The sequence below is a fragment of the Balaenoptera physalus genome, assembly GCF_965194825.1.
Source record: "Balaenoptera physalus genome assembly, chromosome: 8".
Taxonomy (NCBI): domain Eukaryota; kingdom Metazoa; phylum Chordata; class Mammalia; order Artiodactyla; family Balaenopteridae; genus Balaenoptera; species Balaenoptera physalus.
Window position 1 is genome coordinate 68696431 of NC_138887.1, and position 17997 is coordinate 68714427.

Genomic DNA, 17997 nt, shown 5'->3' on the forward strand with positions numbered 1-17997 from the left:
AGACATTATAGTGAATGATCTTTGGTTAGATTTTCTTTTCTGCTCTTCCCCAGGCACTCGTGTACCTACTTATCTACCCTGCTGTCAAGGTCATCACATTTCTTGTCTGGCTGCAAACATGCCCTGGATTCTCCAGCCTTTCTGTACCTTTTGATGCCCCCTCTCTGGAAGCCTATTCCTGACTGTAAATATTCCACCTCGGCTTCAAGCTTTAGCTCAGATGCTATCTTCTCCATGAAGCATCCCCTGACTCAGTGAGGTCTGTCCCTCCTCTGTTTTGACTGCATTTTATTTATGCTTGTATAATAGTACTTTTCACATTTTACCTTGAGTTAATCATCTGTATCATATGTCATTTACTGCACTGTAAACTGCTTGACAAGACTGACCACTGTAATGGACTGAATATGTCCCCTGAAAATTCATGTTGAAGCCCTCAGCCCCATTGTGATGGTATTTGGAGTTGGGGCCTTTGGGAGATAATTAGGTTTAGAAGAATCCACAGGGGTGGGGCCCCCAGGATGGGATCCTTCTTATGAGAAGAGTCAGAGCTCTCCCTGCTCTCTCTCTGCCATGTGAGAACACAGTGAGAAGGCGGCTGTCGATAAGCCAGGAAGAGAGGAATCAAATCAGTCACTTAAACCCACCCAGTCATGGTACTTTGTTATGGGAGCCTGAGCTGACTAGTACAACCATGTCCTGATATCTCTCACAAATCCATCTGCGGGATTTGTTGGCATTTAATAAATGTTTGCCAATTGTCTTCTCGTTCATCTCGGCTGTTTATTTCCATGAATATCTTTCTTCCCTGGAAAATTGTTATATTCTTTTCATTTTGCTTCTGGTTCCCCAGAAACTATATGCAAACATAAACACATATAACAGTAAACCTGATTAATTGCTAAACAATTAGAAAAGATTCTAAGGCCCAATAAGGGCCAAGAAGGCAACAAGTGAATGAAATGGGCTACGTTATTTACATGAAGAAATACGTTCTTGCCAATCCTTCTTGCAACAAAAGCCTCCTTTGGGCTATTTTCACATTTGTCATTTAGGACAGAGATACAGTTACAAGAAATATTTCACTTTTCTTTTCCCTCTACCATAAGATAAACAACAGACAAAAGGTGAAGGTACATAGCAACTGCTGCTCAGCCTCAGTGGCAGGAGGGCAAGTTGTGAGTGGCAGGGACTGCAGCAAGTTTCAGAGCACAGCCTCTTCTAAAAAGGCAGCCTCACTCACCCCTGGCCCATCACTGGGATTAGCGAATGCTCAGAATGGCTCAATCATCCTTTTATTTTTTTAATGAGATGCAGAAAAATAGGGATTTTTATATAAGATCTGCATAGTTTTAAATGTTGACTCTTATCAAGATTTAAAGCCACCGTTTTAGGCAAATACAGTGTGTACGGGCAGTATCTATTAAAGGTTTCCAGGTGACAGCCTCCACAAGCGCCTTGGAAAATCGGAGAAAGGCAAGACAGTCGCAGCCTGGAAAGCGCTGGCTCGGCATCATGGAGAAGATGGTACCTGCGGTGCACCTCCAGCTTACTTCTGTCTTTCTTCTGACCTTTCTCTCTCTGCTGTCGGTGCTGATCTTTACCCACAACAGTTCAGGAACAGTGATCCAGCTTTTGAACCTTTATGTGGGTCTCATCGGAGTGTTATCGGGCTGGAGAAGCCCAAATCTTCAGTTCTGCTTTTGATTCCTCACTCTCTCTCTATTGATACAGCAACCTAGACTACAGGGCACTTCTTTGCAACCCCAGACTTGGCCTAGTTTCCCTCACCCACTGCTTACCCCTTCAGAGCTCTTCCAGGCCACCAGGGAAGGTGTCTTTCGGCCAATTCGTTAGTTCCGCAACGTGGAAGGCAATTTTAACTCTTCTCTGGCCTATCTCCTCCTGCTTCAACCACATGACTACATCACAGTAATGATTTCTTTGCAATGGTTTTCAACGACCCCTACTGGGACCACAAAACTTAAATAATTTTCCTTAAAGACTGCCCCCACTTTACTATGTCCTTTACATCTTGCATCCCCTGCATGCAACACATTCAGTTCTACTTTTGTCCTTTTTCACTGACTTAAAGACAAAAAACAAAAAACAAAACAAACCTCTTTGCAAATCAACTACACTTAAAAAAAAAAAAAATCTCTTGAATGTCTCTTCTCAATTTCCACCAATCCTCTTTCTTCCTTCTCTTTAAAACTCATGCCAAACCAAGCCCCAATTTGCCCTTCCTCTGTCATGATTATGTATGATTTGTACCAAGACATGTATTGCATTGTAAGAATTTCTAGCTTTTCTTCATTTTAGGTAGAGGAAATGGAAAGACAAACAAAAAATAATTATCATAAAAGAGCTCAAGTAAATATGTCTTTTGTTTATCACAGACCTCATGAAATTTGGGATTCATAACAGTTACTGAGCACTTGTTATGAACCAAGCAAGCCATTATGCTAAATACATTATCATCCCATTTAATCTTCACAACAAGCTGATAAGACAGGCACTATTCCTAGTCCTGATTTGTAGATGGTAAAACTGAGGCTTGGAAACGTTAAGACTTAGCCCAGGTCATGGAACTAGTAAGCAGTGCAGAGCAGTCTCAAGGCCCAGGTGGCTGGTCCAAGTCAGAGATCTTCATCCCTACCCTACACAGCTTCCCTGAGTTAAAGAGAGCTGCCTGTAGACCACGAGTGAAGACCACTGCTAACAGGACAGGTGTTAATGCAATGAATGACTAATAAAATGTTCACCAACATAAGGTCACATTTTTTGGTGTGTATGCAAATAGGCAAAACAGACCTCATAATTAAACAAAAGAGCTCAACATTAGATCCCAATTTTCAGGACAGTCTGTGTCACCACAGAGATCCCCTCAACAATGTCAAGGGCAGAAAAAAAGTGACTGCTAAACCTATTTCAACTTGCCAAAGGAAGTTCTATAAAACACCCCTTTAAGGAAGTCAGCTTTTTTTCTTATTTAGTCTTGTTCCCTTACTATTGATTTCTATTAAAGAGACTGACTCCCCCCAGCAGGCTCAGTTCTCTGAGGACCATGTGAGGAGGCTGACACCTCCTTCTCCCTCATGTCACCACTGCTCACTTCTGCCTTTCATCCCTCCCTACAGAACTGGACAGGGAAAAGTGCAGGGAGAAGGACTCGCTGATTTTCCCTTTTTAAAATTATAAGGCTGCTTAAAGTCCATTCGGATTTAGTGTTGTCCTGGTTATATGCTAAGTCTCAAAGTTTTCTATGGGATTAAGTAGGGAAACTGCATTTCAAAGTTAGAAAGATAGGAAAAAAAGAACACCCCAAACAACTGAGGGCTGGATAGCTTCCCAGGCCGTCCTTCATACAGAAAACCAAAATAATTCCTGATCTGGTCCTGGCGGCTACTGGACTTAGCTCTAAAAATCCCAAGAAGGGACCTGGGAAACCACTTATTCAAACTTCTTGCCGCTGCATCCTTTGTTTAAAAGATACCTTAGGTGGAAACATAAAGTATAAAGCAGATTAAAGTGGAGTTACTTTGATGGGGAGAGCGATGGGCTTGGAGCCCTGCCCAGTGTTTCTCTCCCTCCCTCCCTTCCTCCACCTCCCAAGAGAAACCTTGACGGGGATCTGAGGAGCAGTCACTGGCTTGCAAACTTGTTTTGGGCACAACTCACTGTCAAAATACATTTTATTAAATGACTCAGTATAGGGGCACTTGCGCACACACCAACACACACGCGTCGCTGAAACAAAACTTTCATGAAATAATATTTATTCTTACTACATGTGATCATTTCTGACATATTTTTTTCTCATCTAGTCTATTCCATTTAAGAAACACTATTTTTCAGTCCACTAGATTGATATCACCACCCATGTGGGTAGTTGAAAAACACTGCATTAAACGACTGCATCCTCAAAAGAATTCTAAAGATGAAGAAACTTTTGCTCACATCTGCATTTCCTCCCTCTCCAAGAAACTGATGAAGAAAAAGTATGGTAAGAAGTGGCAAGTGGAGACACTAAAATTTGGAAGTCGGGCTGATTCACTTGATCTAAGAAGGGCAGATTCCCTTTGCAGGGAATTGGGAATGCTGACCAAGAGTGATGTCTGGTCTTTTTTCTTATGACAAATCAAGGGACAAGTCAACTTCGTTTCCACTGCATGGACCAGAGAAGCAGGGAAAGTCAGAATCAAGGCAAATAAAAGATGGAGAAGGAGAGAGAGCGTGTCTGTACTTCAGTCCCTCTATGGGCTTCTAGTTTATGCCCAAGGCCCAGTTTTATTTTTGTTCTTGGTTCCATAAACATCCTGTATCCTTTTACTCTCCCATTTTATTAAAAAGAAGAAAGAAAGGACAAGAAACGTAGCACAGCCTCTTGCCTTTTGAGACAGAGCACATTCTGTCTATGGAATATGTATCTCTCTAAATAATTCTACTTCTTACCTATCAAAAAGAAAAAAAAAGAAATCTAGCACAGTCATGGTAATAAGTTTGAAAATAAGTTGTCATTAATATACATAAAATCTGTTCATGCTACAATAGTATCACTAAGATAAGAAAAAAAAAAACCTCTAAAAGAACAGTACAGAAAATATTTTTGGTGGATTTAAAGAAAGTGAAAGAGAATACAAACATATGCATTTACGGAAAGAATTCCCAATGTCTACTACTTTTCCACCCTTAGGATTGTCAACTTACTATGTCAATCCAGTGGCAGCCACAGGATTTAAAGGTTTTATTGAACTTTCTTCACTAACTTAAAAGATAAATCTCAAATGCCATCTATTTAAATGTGTGCCCCTTTTTACGTTTCATTTTAGCAAGAGGTTGTAAGAAATATACCTTACAAAAAAAATCTAGCCATGGCAAACCTATAACAAGACTTCAAACATATGTACTTCTCCGCACCAAATCACAAAATGGGCTTTTATAAGTTTTTTTCTCCAAAAATAAATAAGAGAAAGTAATAAAAAAAGATAAAGCCTTCATACAGAATTGCAGCAATTATATCCCCACAGCTACACTATAACCCAAAAGTTTGCAAAGGCTTTGATTATTGAACCATGGCTGAAGTGAATAATTTGCTTTTCACTAGGAAAACAAGCACATTCATTCTCACCACAATGGAGAGAGGCAGTTTTAATTAAACCTAATCAAAAGATGAATAAAGAATAAACTCAATACCCATTCCATAGAACTCTATTTTCATCTGTTTAGTTTAAGCTTGCCATGTTCATGCAATAATTATCCACTGTCCAAGGAACGCCGGAGTTGTGTTAATGTTGGTAAAGATTTAATTAGCTCAATTATCTGGAGAGTATTGAATTGTGGCTCAGCACAGTACAAATTTCTTCAGGCTTTATACATACCTCTGATCAAAATACATGAAACTGAAATCTCAGTGTACAAAAGACTCTAACTTCAACAATTCTACTATTGAAACAGTTCCATACTTCATAATTTTATTACTCCAATTAAAAAAAAACCCACAATATAAGTCTTTAGAAGTAGAACTCGTAAGTGAAGGCTTATCTTGGTGCAAGAGTGTGTGTGTGTTTGCGTGCGCGCCGTGCCCACACAGCGCATACTGTTAACTTCCTGAATCTGTAAATGTGTTTTTAGAAAGTTAATTAAATTTTCCTTTTAGATAAATATTAACAACCAAAGTCCAGTCCTTTTAAAAAATTTTATCTTTTCAATGGAGTCTACATATATTATCTTTTTCTCGGAAAACGAGGCATTTAAAAAGCATTGAAAGCGCAATAACACAGACAACTGTTTCAATCTGTCAGACACCAGGGACAGACAGTAGGGTTCATTTCAGAGAACAGATTGGCCCCCAGCGGCCTGACCTTCCTGGTGGGAAAGAGAACATAGTGCTGTGCTTGACAAGCTCAGCAACAAAGAGGTATATTCAGGTCCCCCCAGTTCAGACACGCTTCTCACAGGGAAAAATGCAAAGCAGGAGAAAGAAATGCACCACTTCCAGCAAAGCAGAGCTTACTTAGATCAGAGACCAGCAACTCACCACAACAAAAAATAACGTATTTAGGAAAGTAGCAAGCACCATTTTATTCACTCATTTATAACTTCAGAAAGCTCTTATCTGGCCATTGTCAATGTCTTAGCTTTCAACCACACCTGTGACCCAAGCTCACTAGCATTATCACATCAATGGAAACTCCCAAATATGATTATCCTGGTAAAGGTTTTATTAATTACTCTACCCATGAAGACAGCACAAATTTTCTCTTAGAAGCTGGCTCATGCTAGTTTCAAAGTAAGCATGTCACAGGTTTTGCCTTTATTTTGAAACTCAGATAGACATTTCCTTGTCTTTTAGACCCTTAGATAAACAGATTTTTCATTACTCATTTTTATTTTGAATTTGTGCAGGGTCTTCTACGCAGGTCTCCAAGTGAGCCAAAAATCCAGCAGAAGGATCAACAACAATAAAAAAAATTCATAAAGCAATATCCTTAATTAAAAATAATCTGAAGGTAAATTTGTTGCTATGTGTAAATACACATATTTTTCCTAATTTCTAAGGTCAAGTTTTATTGTATATCCTGCTTGATCAGCTACAAGCAATGTTTAGTTTGTATGTTTTGAATTATACATATAATGTGGTAAGATACCACATTTTTTGAAGCTTTAAGCTCCACATAGAAGAACATAAATTTAAAAGGCACTCACAACTGCCCACATTATCCTTATAAACAAATACATTGCTATTTTTTAAAACTCCCATTCTGTGTTTTGAGTACATACTTTCCTGAACTATAAGGATTATGGGTATTTAAGTACAAACCAACTAGTGAAGTTGAAATGAGCCCTGATTTCTGACCCATGGATACCGTGATGATTTAATATATAAGCAGGTATTACAGACACACAGTCCTCACTACAGACGTGTAGACTATTAGAAAGACTTATGGTGAAGAGTAGACCATTGCGTACTATCTAGCTCTTCTTGGGTTAGGAAAGAAGGCATCTTTTTGAAAACTGGACACAGACCATAGTCATAAACTTATGTTGCCAGATAAAAGATAACGGTTGGGTAGTGAGAAAACTTGCTCTGCTTAGTGGTCTAAATAACTTGTCTTAACGTTAAACACTTCAACCTCAGAACATTTTGTAAGGAAACAGGGCAAAAATGATGCATGGCAATCACAAATTGTATCTGCCACTTTTTTTTTCTTTGAGCCAGCTTTTCTGGGAATTACATTAAGGCCTTCGTTGAGTTGGCAAAGAAAGACACAAGTATGGGTTGGTTTTACCTCGTTTTTGCTAGCCTGCAAACACTTTCATGGTGTGACTCACTCAGTGTGGCTCGAAAAGACACCCTTGGAACTTCAGAGTATTTTGTGCAAGAACAAAGGGTGCTTGGGTTCAGTCTGCAACACAAGTCATTTTCACCACACAAATTCCCTTCTTTTGTGCTGGCGAAGGGGGATACTTGGAGCCCTTTGGGTTTAGAAGATCTTCAAACAGACAATAGTGTGCAAACAACGCTGGAGAACATAACTTTACGAGAACAACCTCAAGGCTGAGACCAAGGGTTTGAGAAAGGCCCCTTCAGCAGATTTCCTTCTGCTCTTCACCCTGAACAAAGCCTGCCTGACAATACTGAAATCTCTTTCTTTCTTTGGATTAAACCCCCTTGGCAGGAAAAGTATGCAAATGCTATCTGTGGCTCCCCTGTCAAAGGCTACTCTCACCGGCTATCTTTTCTCTGTCTGGCTCTCCAGCAGACCATCTACCCCCTGACATGGAGTCCAGCCTTCCAATTCAACATCTTTCACTGCTCTGACAGTCAGCTCCCTGGGCCTGCCACTGCCTCTAAAAGGGGCTCATTTAGTCATAATTAACGATTCCCTGCATATTTCCTAAGGTATGGTAATTGTGCTAAACGCCAACAAGTGAAGCATTCATTCTCCTTCTCATTTAAATCTTTTTTCCCCCCTCAGCAGTCTCCCTCCCTCTGCCTTCTTTTTTACCTCACACCACCACAAACCCCTCGCCACACACACACTTTTCTTTTTTCTACTCCTCCCTGGTAACATTTCAAGTAAAGAGATGGAATGAAGGTGGAAATTGGAAACTACAGGAAAACAGACAGTTCAAAAAGCAAAGCTGACTAAATGGTGAAGGAGCGCATGAGAAGTCACAAAGAAACTGAAAGAGAGTTAAAAATGAAAGATTGTTTTCATTGACACAAATATATAAATATATGCAAATACATATATTTGAATATTATTTATGTAAAATGACCACATAATAAGCTGGTTTCAGGTCCCAAATACGTTGTGTACACACAAAATATAAAAATCTTACAAATTCATTTTTGGACACATACGTTTTCTTCTCAAAATTGATTTTCACCCTGCATTGCAAATAAAGGGTACAAATAAAAGGTAATGATTTTGTCTCACCAGCCTCTCTTCATCTTTAAGTCGCAGACAAGAGAGAGAGAGAAGGTCAGAAATCTTAATTTCTGACCTCTTGCAAACATTTCAAGTCCTGGCAAGTGGGCAGTGAGCCAATGAGGACTGTATTATGTTCTTTCAGGCCGACCAAGGCTACCGTGATCAGGAGATGTTTTCTCTGCTACACGAGGGGAATATCAGTTTAATGTATTTCCTTTGTCATTTCCCCTTACACATAAATTTTACACATACAAGCAGAATTAGTCTACTTTTTTCACATTATCACATGTATTTCTCCATGTTATTTGTCTTTATGACCATCATTTTTTTTATTCTTGAATTTTATTTTATTTATTTATTTTTACACAGCAGGTTCGTATTAGTTATCTATTTTATACATATTAGTGTATATATGTCAATCCCAATCTCCCAATTCAGACTGCATAATATTCCATCCAGTTTGGTATACTTTAATCTACTTAGTAATTCCTTTTAAAAAATATTTAAGTGGTCTATTCTAAAAAACTTATGTTCAATCTGTCTTATTTTAGCTGTCTTAACATTTCTTCTTTGTCATTATCATCAAAAAAAGTTACTGAATTACTAAATATTAGGTGGTTTTAAGAACTTGGTTAGACTCACTTTAAGATCTTCAAATAATTAAGTTTGTTTGGATTGAGGCAAAAATGGATATGAAAACTAGAGTTAACTTTTATAGGAGCTTAAAGTTCATAAACATCAGTATGAATTTATTCATGAAAACACTTTTGCATACCTACAGAGTGCTGAGCATGTTACAAGTTAGACCATGACGATACTAAATTTTTAAAAATATTTATTTATTTATTTGGCTGCACTGGGTCTTAGTTGCGGCACGCGGGATCTTTTTAGTTGTGGCATGTGGGATCTTTTTTTTTTTCAGTTGCAGCATGTGGGATCTAGTTCCCTGACCAGGTATTGAACCCAGGTCCCCTGCATTGGGAGAGCGGAGTCTTAACCACTGGACCACAAGGGAAGTCCCAAGATACTAAATTCTTAAACATTTCTTTCAACTTCAAAAACTGTCTTAAATTTTTATCCTTGGAAAATCTGTTATCTCATTCTTTAGTTTCGCATTTCCCCTAAATGTTGTCAGTGTGTCTTAATATATGGAATTTTACATATCCACAGAAGTTAAATTAAGGGGGTCATTATTCATTTTACAAAAAATATGCTAACAAAGAAGGCATATTCTTTCAAATAAAATAATGAATTTATGCATAATTTTTCAAGAAACACATTTATGTACATGTTGAAAAATGTATACTAAAGGAGCCATATCCATAATAGATTCACAGAATTTCAGGGCTGGAGAATGAATAGGTTTTCAGCCAAAGAGAAGGGTGAGTGTTGGTACAATTTCTAATATTCTAATATTATGTTAATATAAGTGTGAATGGAGTTTTACACATTCCTTTACTTATTCTCAAGACATGATCTACCATAATAAGAAGTTCAAAGAAAAGGAAAAATACCATGCCTTCTTTCAAGGTTATTATATGATCCCTAAAGGATCTACCAGCTTTAAGATGTTTTGACTCTCCTATGTCTGACCAGGAAGTCGTATATATTGCCCGCCCCATGGGCAATCACATTAAAATCCAAACTCTTTAGCACGTCATTCCAGCCCTGTAACAATCTAGCTTCAAATCACTTTTCAGTCCCATCTCCTCTCACTCCACCACTCCCACGTCTTTCAGTTTTATCAGACCCTTCCTTAGGATGCTGCACTTTGTGACATGGCTTTGCTCAAAGTGTTTCTCTAGTCCCTCCTTTTGCTCAAAATCTCTTCTTTTTTTGTTTGTTTTTTTAAAGGAACACTTATTTATTTTTGGCTGGGTTGGGTCTTCGCTGCTGCGCACAGGCTTTCTCTGGTTGCAGTGAGCGTGGGCTACTCTTCGTTGCAGTGCGCAGGATTCTCATTGTGGTGGCTTCTCTTGTTGCGGAGCACAGGCTCTAGGCACGAGGGCTTCAGTAGTTGTTGCACGTGGGCTCAGTAGTTGTTGCTCGCGGGCTCTAGAGCGCAGGCTCAGTAGTTGTGGTGCACGGGCTTAGTTGCTCTGCAGCATGTGGGATCTTCCCAGACCAGGGATCGAACCCGTGTCCCCTGCATTGGCAGGCGAATTCTTAACCACTGCGCCACCGGGGAAGTCCCCAAAATCTCTTCTTTCATGAAATTTTCTCAAGCCCCTCTCACAGAATTAATTTTCGTTATTTGTCCTCGCACGTAGCTTTATGAAAACATACCGTAGCCTTTATCACCCTTCAATTTAAATGTTTGTATCTATGTCTCTCAATTGTGATTGTCTTGAAGCTAAAAAACGGCTTTATTTACTACTACTTAGAACAGCACCAAGATAATGGCTACTGAAAAAATACTTGTTGAAAGAACAGAAGATTATGGTATGGTGAGTAAGGCGGACATTCACTACATTTAAAAATATTTAAGGGACATAAATTATGTGCAAAACTAGGTGATGGAGACAAAATTGGGAAATAAGGATAAATCAGTAAACAAATGCCTATATTCTGAGATTTAGATGCTAATGGGTAAGATGGACAAATACCAGGGGTCTTCAATACAGAGGGGCTGAAACTCTAGCTTTGTTCTCAACATGTGCAAAATAGCCATACATTTATTTGTGGAATAAAGGTATGTGAAAATGTGCTCGACATTACTAATTATCAGGGACATGCAAACCAAAACCACAATGAGACATCGCCTCCATACCTGTTAGAATGACTAGCATCAAAAAGAGATAACAGGGACTTCCCTGGTGGTGCAGTGGTTAAGAATCTGCCTGCCAGTGCAGGGAACATGGGTTTGATCCCTGGTTCAGGAAGATCCCACATGCTGCAGAAAAACTAAGCCTGTGTGCCACAACTACTGAGCCTGCACTCTAGAGCCTATGAGCCACAACTACTGAAGCCCGCATGCCTAGAGCCTGTGCTCTGCAACAAGAGAAGCCACTGCAGTGAGAAGCCCACGCACTGCAACGAAGAGTAGCCCTCGCTCGCCGCAACTAGAGAAAGCCTGCGCACAGCAATGAAGACCCAACACAGCCAATAAATAAATAAATAAATAAATAGATAGATAGATAGATAAATAAATTTATTTATTTTTTCAAAAAAGAGTTAAAAAAATGCAACCCTAATCTGACTTCTATTCATGCTGAGTAGTTACTTTCAATTCTGAACCCCATAATGCACTCAGATTTCCATGAGCTACCTCATGGTAGTGGGCAGGGAGGGAAGGACCTGAGTCCATTCTCCTGAAAGAAGTCGAATGTACGCTGAGTCTGCTCAGGATGCTGTACAGAAAGTCCTCCCGAGTCCTATAAACAAGCTATGTAAAATAGCCTGATGACTTAGTACTGTAGGATCAGAGCCTCACCATTAGGTAAGGTCAAACCTAATGCATATAAAAAAGGGAAAGTTACAGCCCCCCAAAGTAATATATAGCAAAAGTCTTTTAAGAATTAGCCTTCTAATCATCAAGGACACAGATTTAAATGGCACTCAACTGTAATTTTCAGATGGCATCTGTGTGAACAAGAATTGGGATTTTATTCACTGTACCCCAGAAAAACTGAGACAGTCAAGTAGATGGATAGAACTGGAATAACTCTGTAGAGCAAAACAAAAGAATTGCAATGAAGAGTAATTTATTCAAGGGGTAAAATGTTACCAGCAAAATTAGCATATTAGAGTTAAGGCATGACACTATGGGTATAGAGCAGCGGCTCTCACACTTCTGGGTCTTAAGGACTCTTTATACACTTGAAAACTATAAAGGACGCCCCAGAGCATTCGTTTATATGGATTATAGCTGCTGGTGTTTACCATATTTGATATTAAAATTGATAATTTAAAATATTTATTAATTCATTAAAAATAACCCAATTGCATGTTAACATAAAAGCACTATTTTAATAAAATAACCATATTTTCCAAACAGAATTAGCAAGAGGGGTGGCACTGCTTTACAATTATGCAAAACTTTTAAATATCTGGCTGAATAGCAGACAGCTGGGTTCTCCTATCTGTTTCTGCATTCAGTCTGTTCTACGATATGTTATTATGGTTGATGCAACTGAAGAAAATACCGCCTCTCACAGATATGTAGTTGGAAAAGAAAGAAGTATTTTAATAGCCCTTTCAGATAATTATGGATATATATTCTTTTATATTATAACAAAACTCAACAAGTGGTAGTTTCTTAAAGATTAGTTGCCCTGGGAAATTTGAAACTGTATCAATGAATTCTTTGTACTCTGTTACTTTAAAATCTATTGGTTTATTTTGCACTTTCAGTGAGCATTTTACCCATGCAATGATTTTCTACAATCACGCACTGGTGATTTGGAAAGTACTGATTCAATGGGTTATACAGCTCTTTTGAATGTTGACACATTTCACTATACAATTTCAAAAAAAAATCACATTTGCTTATGTCACTACCCATCTCACTTGAAAAATATTTGGAAAGTTGTCAAGCCCACAGTGGCAAATAAAAGTTTTCTATGGTTTCCCCAAATTCTAATTTTCTATTGAAAGCTTTAATTTTTTCTTAGGCAGCAAATGCTACTGGTTGTTTTCCTGGGGTGACAGACTCACTTTTTGTTCATTTTTAAGAAACGTCTGCCAAATACCCAAGTCTGAAAAACCATAACCAATAACCACTGTCAGTCAGTCATCCATTAAAGACCATGTTTCAGGGAAAAACAGCCAGTTCCCCTTGCAACTCAAACACCTGCCCACAGCTTTCCCTTGAGACAACCAGAGTAATTAGGTACACAGTGGAGATGGTTTATGCAAACTTCCCATTTAGTCACACTGAATATTAAAAAGACATTTACTCAAAGGGGGAGCTTTAATAAAATTAATAATCTTAACTGCTTCATCAAGAACATTATTAAGTGAAACTGGGTTTTAAAAACAATTACCATTGTGTGGCGGTAGAGAAAAAGAGTGCCTAGGAAGACAGTTTGGTGCCACTGCCTTGATTCATGCTAAGGAGCCAGCGGTTTTACTTCCATTGCTTTTGCACCATTAGTGCAAATGTCAACACAGTGCAAAAGGCAAAGACCGGTTTAGTATTATTAAGGAAACAGTTTTGACCCCCATGGAGCTTCTGGGGATCCCCAGGGTGTATGGACCACACGTTGAGAACTACTGATAAAGAGGACAATTATAAGGATGCCATTTCTCTTCTTTGGAACTAGGGAACTTATCTAAGGGGAACCCATAAATCTGACTGTGAAACTTTCAACAACAAGGTCACTCAATCCATAGAGCTGTGGAAAGATTCAACAAAGGGAATGATAAATATAATGTCAGTATGTATCAGATATTATTTTAGTTGATGGAGAGGAGATTAACTGAGAAGAAGGCAAAATAGCGGAGAGTCTATGACGTCTGTGAACGCAGAGCTGACTTTAGAAAGCCAAGGTGAGGGCAGAGCATGGAGGAAAGAGTGAGAAATGAGACCAGGTATGAACAAAGGCCACTAGTCACCTCCGGCTCTGCATGGCTGGACTCCTTCATCTGGCCCATCTTGAGAGGTAAGGGCATCTTACTTCAAGCTTCTGAGACTGTGAAGTCCTTGGGAAGACAACTAGACCCAATCCTCTTATTAAAAAATTTTATTGACAATGTTTTCTTTCAAAATAGTTGACTTAGTCATTTTTCCAATAAATCTGTCAGTTGTTAACAAATTGAGTTACTGTGGAAGAATAAAAAATCTTAACTTTAGATGAGCTATTTCAAAAGTCTTTCATAATTTTTGTTTTTAAAGGCCAGCTCCTGGACCACACAATAAAGTTCCCAAATAAGGGGATGAGTGGATTCACACTGATGTTTAAATTTTCAGATTTGACAAAAGTAATGCAGTGTATCTTGACAGCTATATTCAGTAGCTTAATGCTAAGCTTTTCATGCTGAATACAGAACAGAATGAATTTTCCACCAGTGTTTCCACTAGGAGATTTTAGGATTCCTATTCACTTAAGACAGCAATCTGAGGCCGCTTGATAAAACAAGCACTGGTTATTTCATAACTGCCTCATAAAATGTCTCAGTATTTAAGAGAAAAGAAAAGTCAAGACAAAAACATTTTGAAAATATATGTTATAATCAAAATCTGGATGCTAAGTAAACATCCTTTAGTGTTCAGCCAGAAAGACTTGCAGCTGTGGCATCTGTGGCTTAAAATAACAGAATGAAGATCTCCATGTAAAAGATAAATGATATCGTAAAAGTTTCTTATCAAAAGAAAATACATTTTCTGATGGGATTTATGTAGGAAAAACTTTACACTAAAGCCCATTTAATATATCGTAAAAATACTGAAACCTTTAAATTTGGAGTTTGGTTCGAGTACATGCTAGGCAATATTATTTTCTGTTTTGCCACTACATTCTCTTTTTACAAATTATAGATTAATGCTTCCTGTAAGGACACTTTTTAATTTTAGTTTTGTTTGTAACTATGGCTACTGTAAGTTGTTGACTTTATGATAAAATATCAAATTCTATCCAGATGAACTGACAACTAGGCTCCAGTTTCATTACCGGAGAGCTGCTCCTTTAAAAAAAAGATTAAAGTTTTCACATTGTACCAAAATATGATATAGTCATATTCTAAAATATACATGTATATTTTAACATGGATTCAATCTAAATCTCCCCAAGGGCAAACGCTCTCCTCTATAAATGAGATTTCATGAGAATCTGGAACCCTGGTTTGATTTGTGTAGCCTAGCTAAGCACTGAAGATAAACACCAAGCCTGTTATAATTCAGTATGCAACTGAGCTAGTCTTCCACACCAGCAGAGGGAAAAGAAAAAAAAAAAAATCCCCTTATTTTCTAAAGTTGCCCATCTCTATCCGTTTGTCGAGTTGCCACAATTGCCCAGATAAAACATTTGAGAGTATGTCAGCTTTAATTAATGTAACATGACCTGATCATTTCCACAGTTAAGAATAAAGAAGTTTGCGTTCTTTAAATCCAAAGCGCAACCTGGAGATTATGCTAAGTTGCTTCATTCATAGTCCACACTCCTCTGCTCATGTCAGAAGGACAGCATTTGTCCCCTCTAGTGATAAACAAATTATACATGAAATCAATTCCACTTCACAATCATTTTCCCTATTGGGTATTATCTTTCCTTCTCTGCTGCCTCCAGTTAAGCCCGCATCCTGTAACTTGCTAATGAGCTGGGGGCTTTCTGTTCCAGGTGGCACCCCCTGCCTCGAAGTCATGACATTTCCCATTTCGAATGCTGCTGGCATTTTTCGACAGCTCCTGCTAACTAGCCTTTTTGACCTGCACTAAGAGGAACTCATCTGATCGAATCCTCTAACCTGCCAATCATTCCAGCAAATGATCTTCACAGTCACTCCCAAGGCAGGAATGGAAAAAAAAAAAGGAAATGCGAGTGAGAGAATGAGGGAGTAGGGAAGCGGCTGCCTCTGCAGCTACCTAATGAGAATCCTTTAAGTCTCTGAGGCAGCGGAAACACTGAAAAACTGGTGGGAAAATTAGGACACAACTGAATGCCTGGCTCTGTAATTACTGACTTCTTTCCATCCTGAGATCATTTTGAGAGCAACACCTCTGAGATGTGCCAGTTTCTAAAGAACGCAAGAACACCCTACCTTATGTAGAGAAAATAGATTTATTTTCTCCTGCCACTATCAATATGCAATTCTCATAATCCCACTCTGTCAAACAGCATCCTTTGCAGAATTAATTATGTGCTGTAAGCTTGTTAAGTGTGCATTTGTAAACTAGGGATGATTATCATGTTGGCCACAGTGAAGAAACGACCTCTTTTTTTTTTCCCCCAGGCATATTTTAAATGTTGCCACAATTTAGGGGGTGTTGATTTTTACATGTTTACCTAAAAACAAATAGGTATGGTGAAAGTTGGCATTGGGCTCAGGGAGGATTTAACACTGACAACATAGGATAATCTGGACATTCTTGATTTTAATGGAGGTAAAATAATTTTTGTTCCTTCCAGATTTTTCTTGCCTATGCACAGTCAGTTTATTTAGTGGGTTCCCAGCCCACAGAATAACCCAATTACTTTAGGAAAAAAGATCCACTACATGGATCTTTGGCAATGGATCACAAGTCTAGATATCTTAACATGAAGTAGATTTGTTGACCAAGGAATGATACAATATAATTACGTGTGATCATTACACCATTTATATAATAATGTAAAATAAATACTGTACATGATTTAATTGCACATGATAATCACACATCTTTCCCCATTTATAGTAATTAGGCCAATAGCCCCATTTACAGTAATTATTATATGTAATTGAGGGCATTTTACTAATTGCATTGAAAATGATAATCCAGAGCAATTAAAAATCCAAGGGCACTATACATAATGCAAACTACATTAAAAGAATGGTGATAATTTAAAGGGAAAAAATTCAGCCAAGTATGGAATTTAAGAGTACAGCATTAGATTCCATGCTTGGCATGCCCGCTAATATTTTTTATGAGATAAATTTCCATCAGTTTCTCAAACTTGTGTATTGTTTCTGTTCTAGATCTTGTACACTGTTTCATCAGCTGGAGAAGTTATCCTTTGTTTAATCTATGACGTTATTCTAACAACTCTAGGACTGTTGAAAAATTATTCTATTTGGCTGTGTGAGTGTGCAGAGTGTGTGTGTATACGTGTGTGTGTGTGGGGGGTAGAGGAAACAGCTCTCCTAAATTCCAAAGGAGACCCACTAAATTATTCATTTGCACAACCAATTTGATGTTCTTAAAAGCTTTATTCATTGAAGCATCTCAGAGTACTGCAAACATTTTGTTAAATATACTTGTAATAATTTAGCTAAAATGTTTAACTTTGTTAGACTTGAAATACACTCGGGTTGCAGTTTTCATCACATTTGCTATCTGTCTAGAATTTTAATGTGTCTAAGGACCGAATCCCTGGCTTTTGTCCCAGGGCCCCGGTGTCTGTCCCTCCTCGATCCCACTCCCCATTTCTACCCAGACAAAGCTCGTCTGTGAGGAGCATCTCAGGAGTGATGAGCATTTGTGGGACAATGGCAATAGTTTCAAGCTTTTTTTTTGCCTTCTCTTCTCGACATTGTCATTTAGACATTGTCCTCTATGCATTCAAATGTCATCCCAGACCATCAGCCCACTTCAACTCAAACAGCCTCCTTTTATGCTCAGACACTTCTTAGAGTATCCGCAGACCACAAAGACTGTCTAGTGGGACTCAGCTGCTATCCTGGTATTAATAATACAATACAGTGCACTTAGGGCATAGACGATTCCCTCTGTATCCCAAATTCATAAGAATCAACATTAAATGAAAAGGAAAAATAGAGCACCTGAACTGATTATAATTACTTGTTATATGTGATTGTTAACTTCATAATAGTTTGGCCAAGCATTCTAATAGATATCTTGCTAGTAGCCATATCACATCTTATGCCCACTATTTATAAGAAAGCTTCACTCATATTATGC

At 38.3% G+C, this 17997-nt stretch overlaps 2 protein-coding genes across 5 annotated transcripts in view; one reads left to right on the forward strand and one right to left on the reverse strand.

Annotated features, from left to right (window-relative positions):
* Nucleotides 1–3031, forward strand: part of MTERF1 (mitochondrial transcription termination factor 1) — a 602843-nt gene extending 599812 nt beyond the window's left edge. Inside the window, exon 15 of the transcript XR_014266398.1 lies at nt 54–3031. The gene's annotated coding sequence lies outside the window, so the exon portion shown is untranslated. The remainder of the gene's footprint in view (nt 1–53) is intronic.
* Nucleotides 1–17997, reverse strand: part of CDK14 (cyclin dependent kinase 14) — a 563146-nt gene that overhangs the window by 57572 nt on the left and 487577 nt on the right. The gene's annotated exons all lie outside the window — the stretch shown is intronic.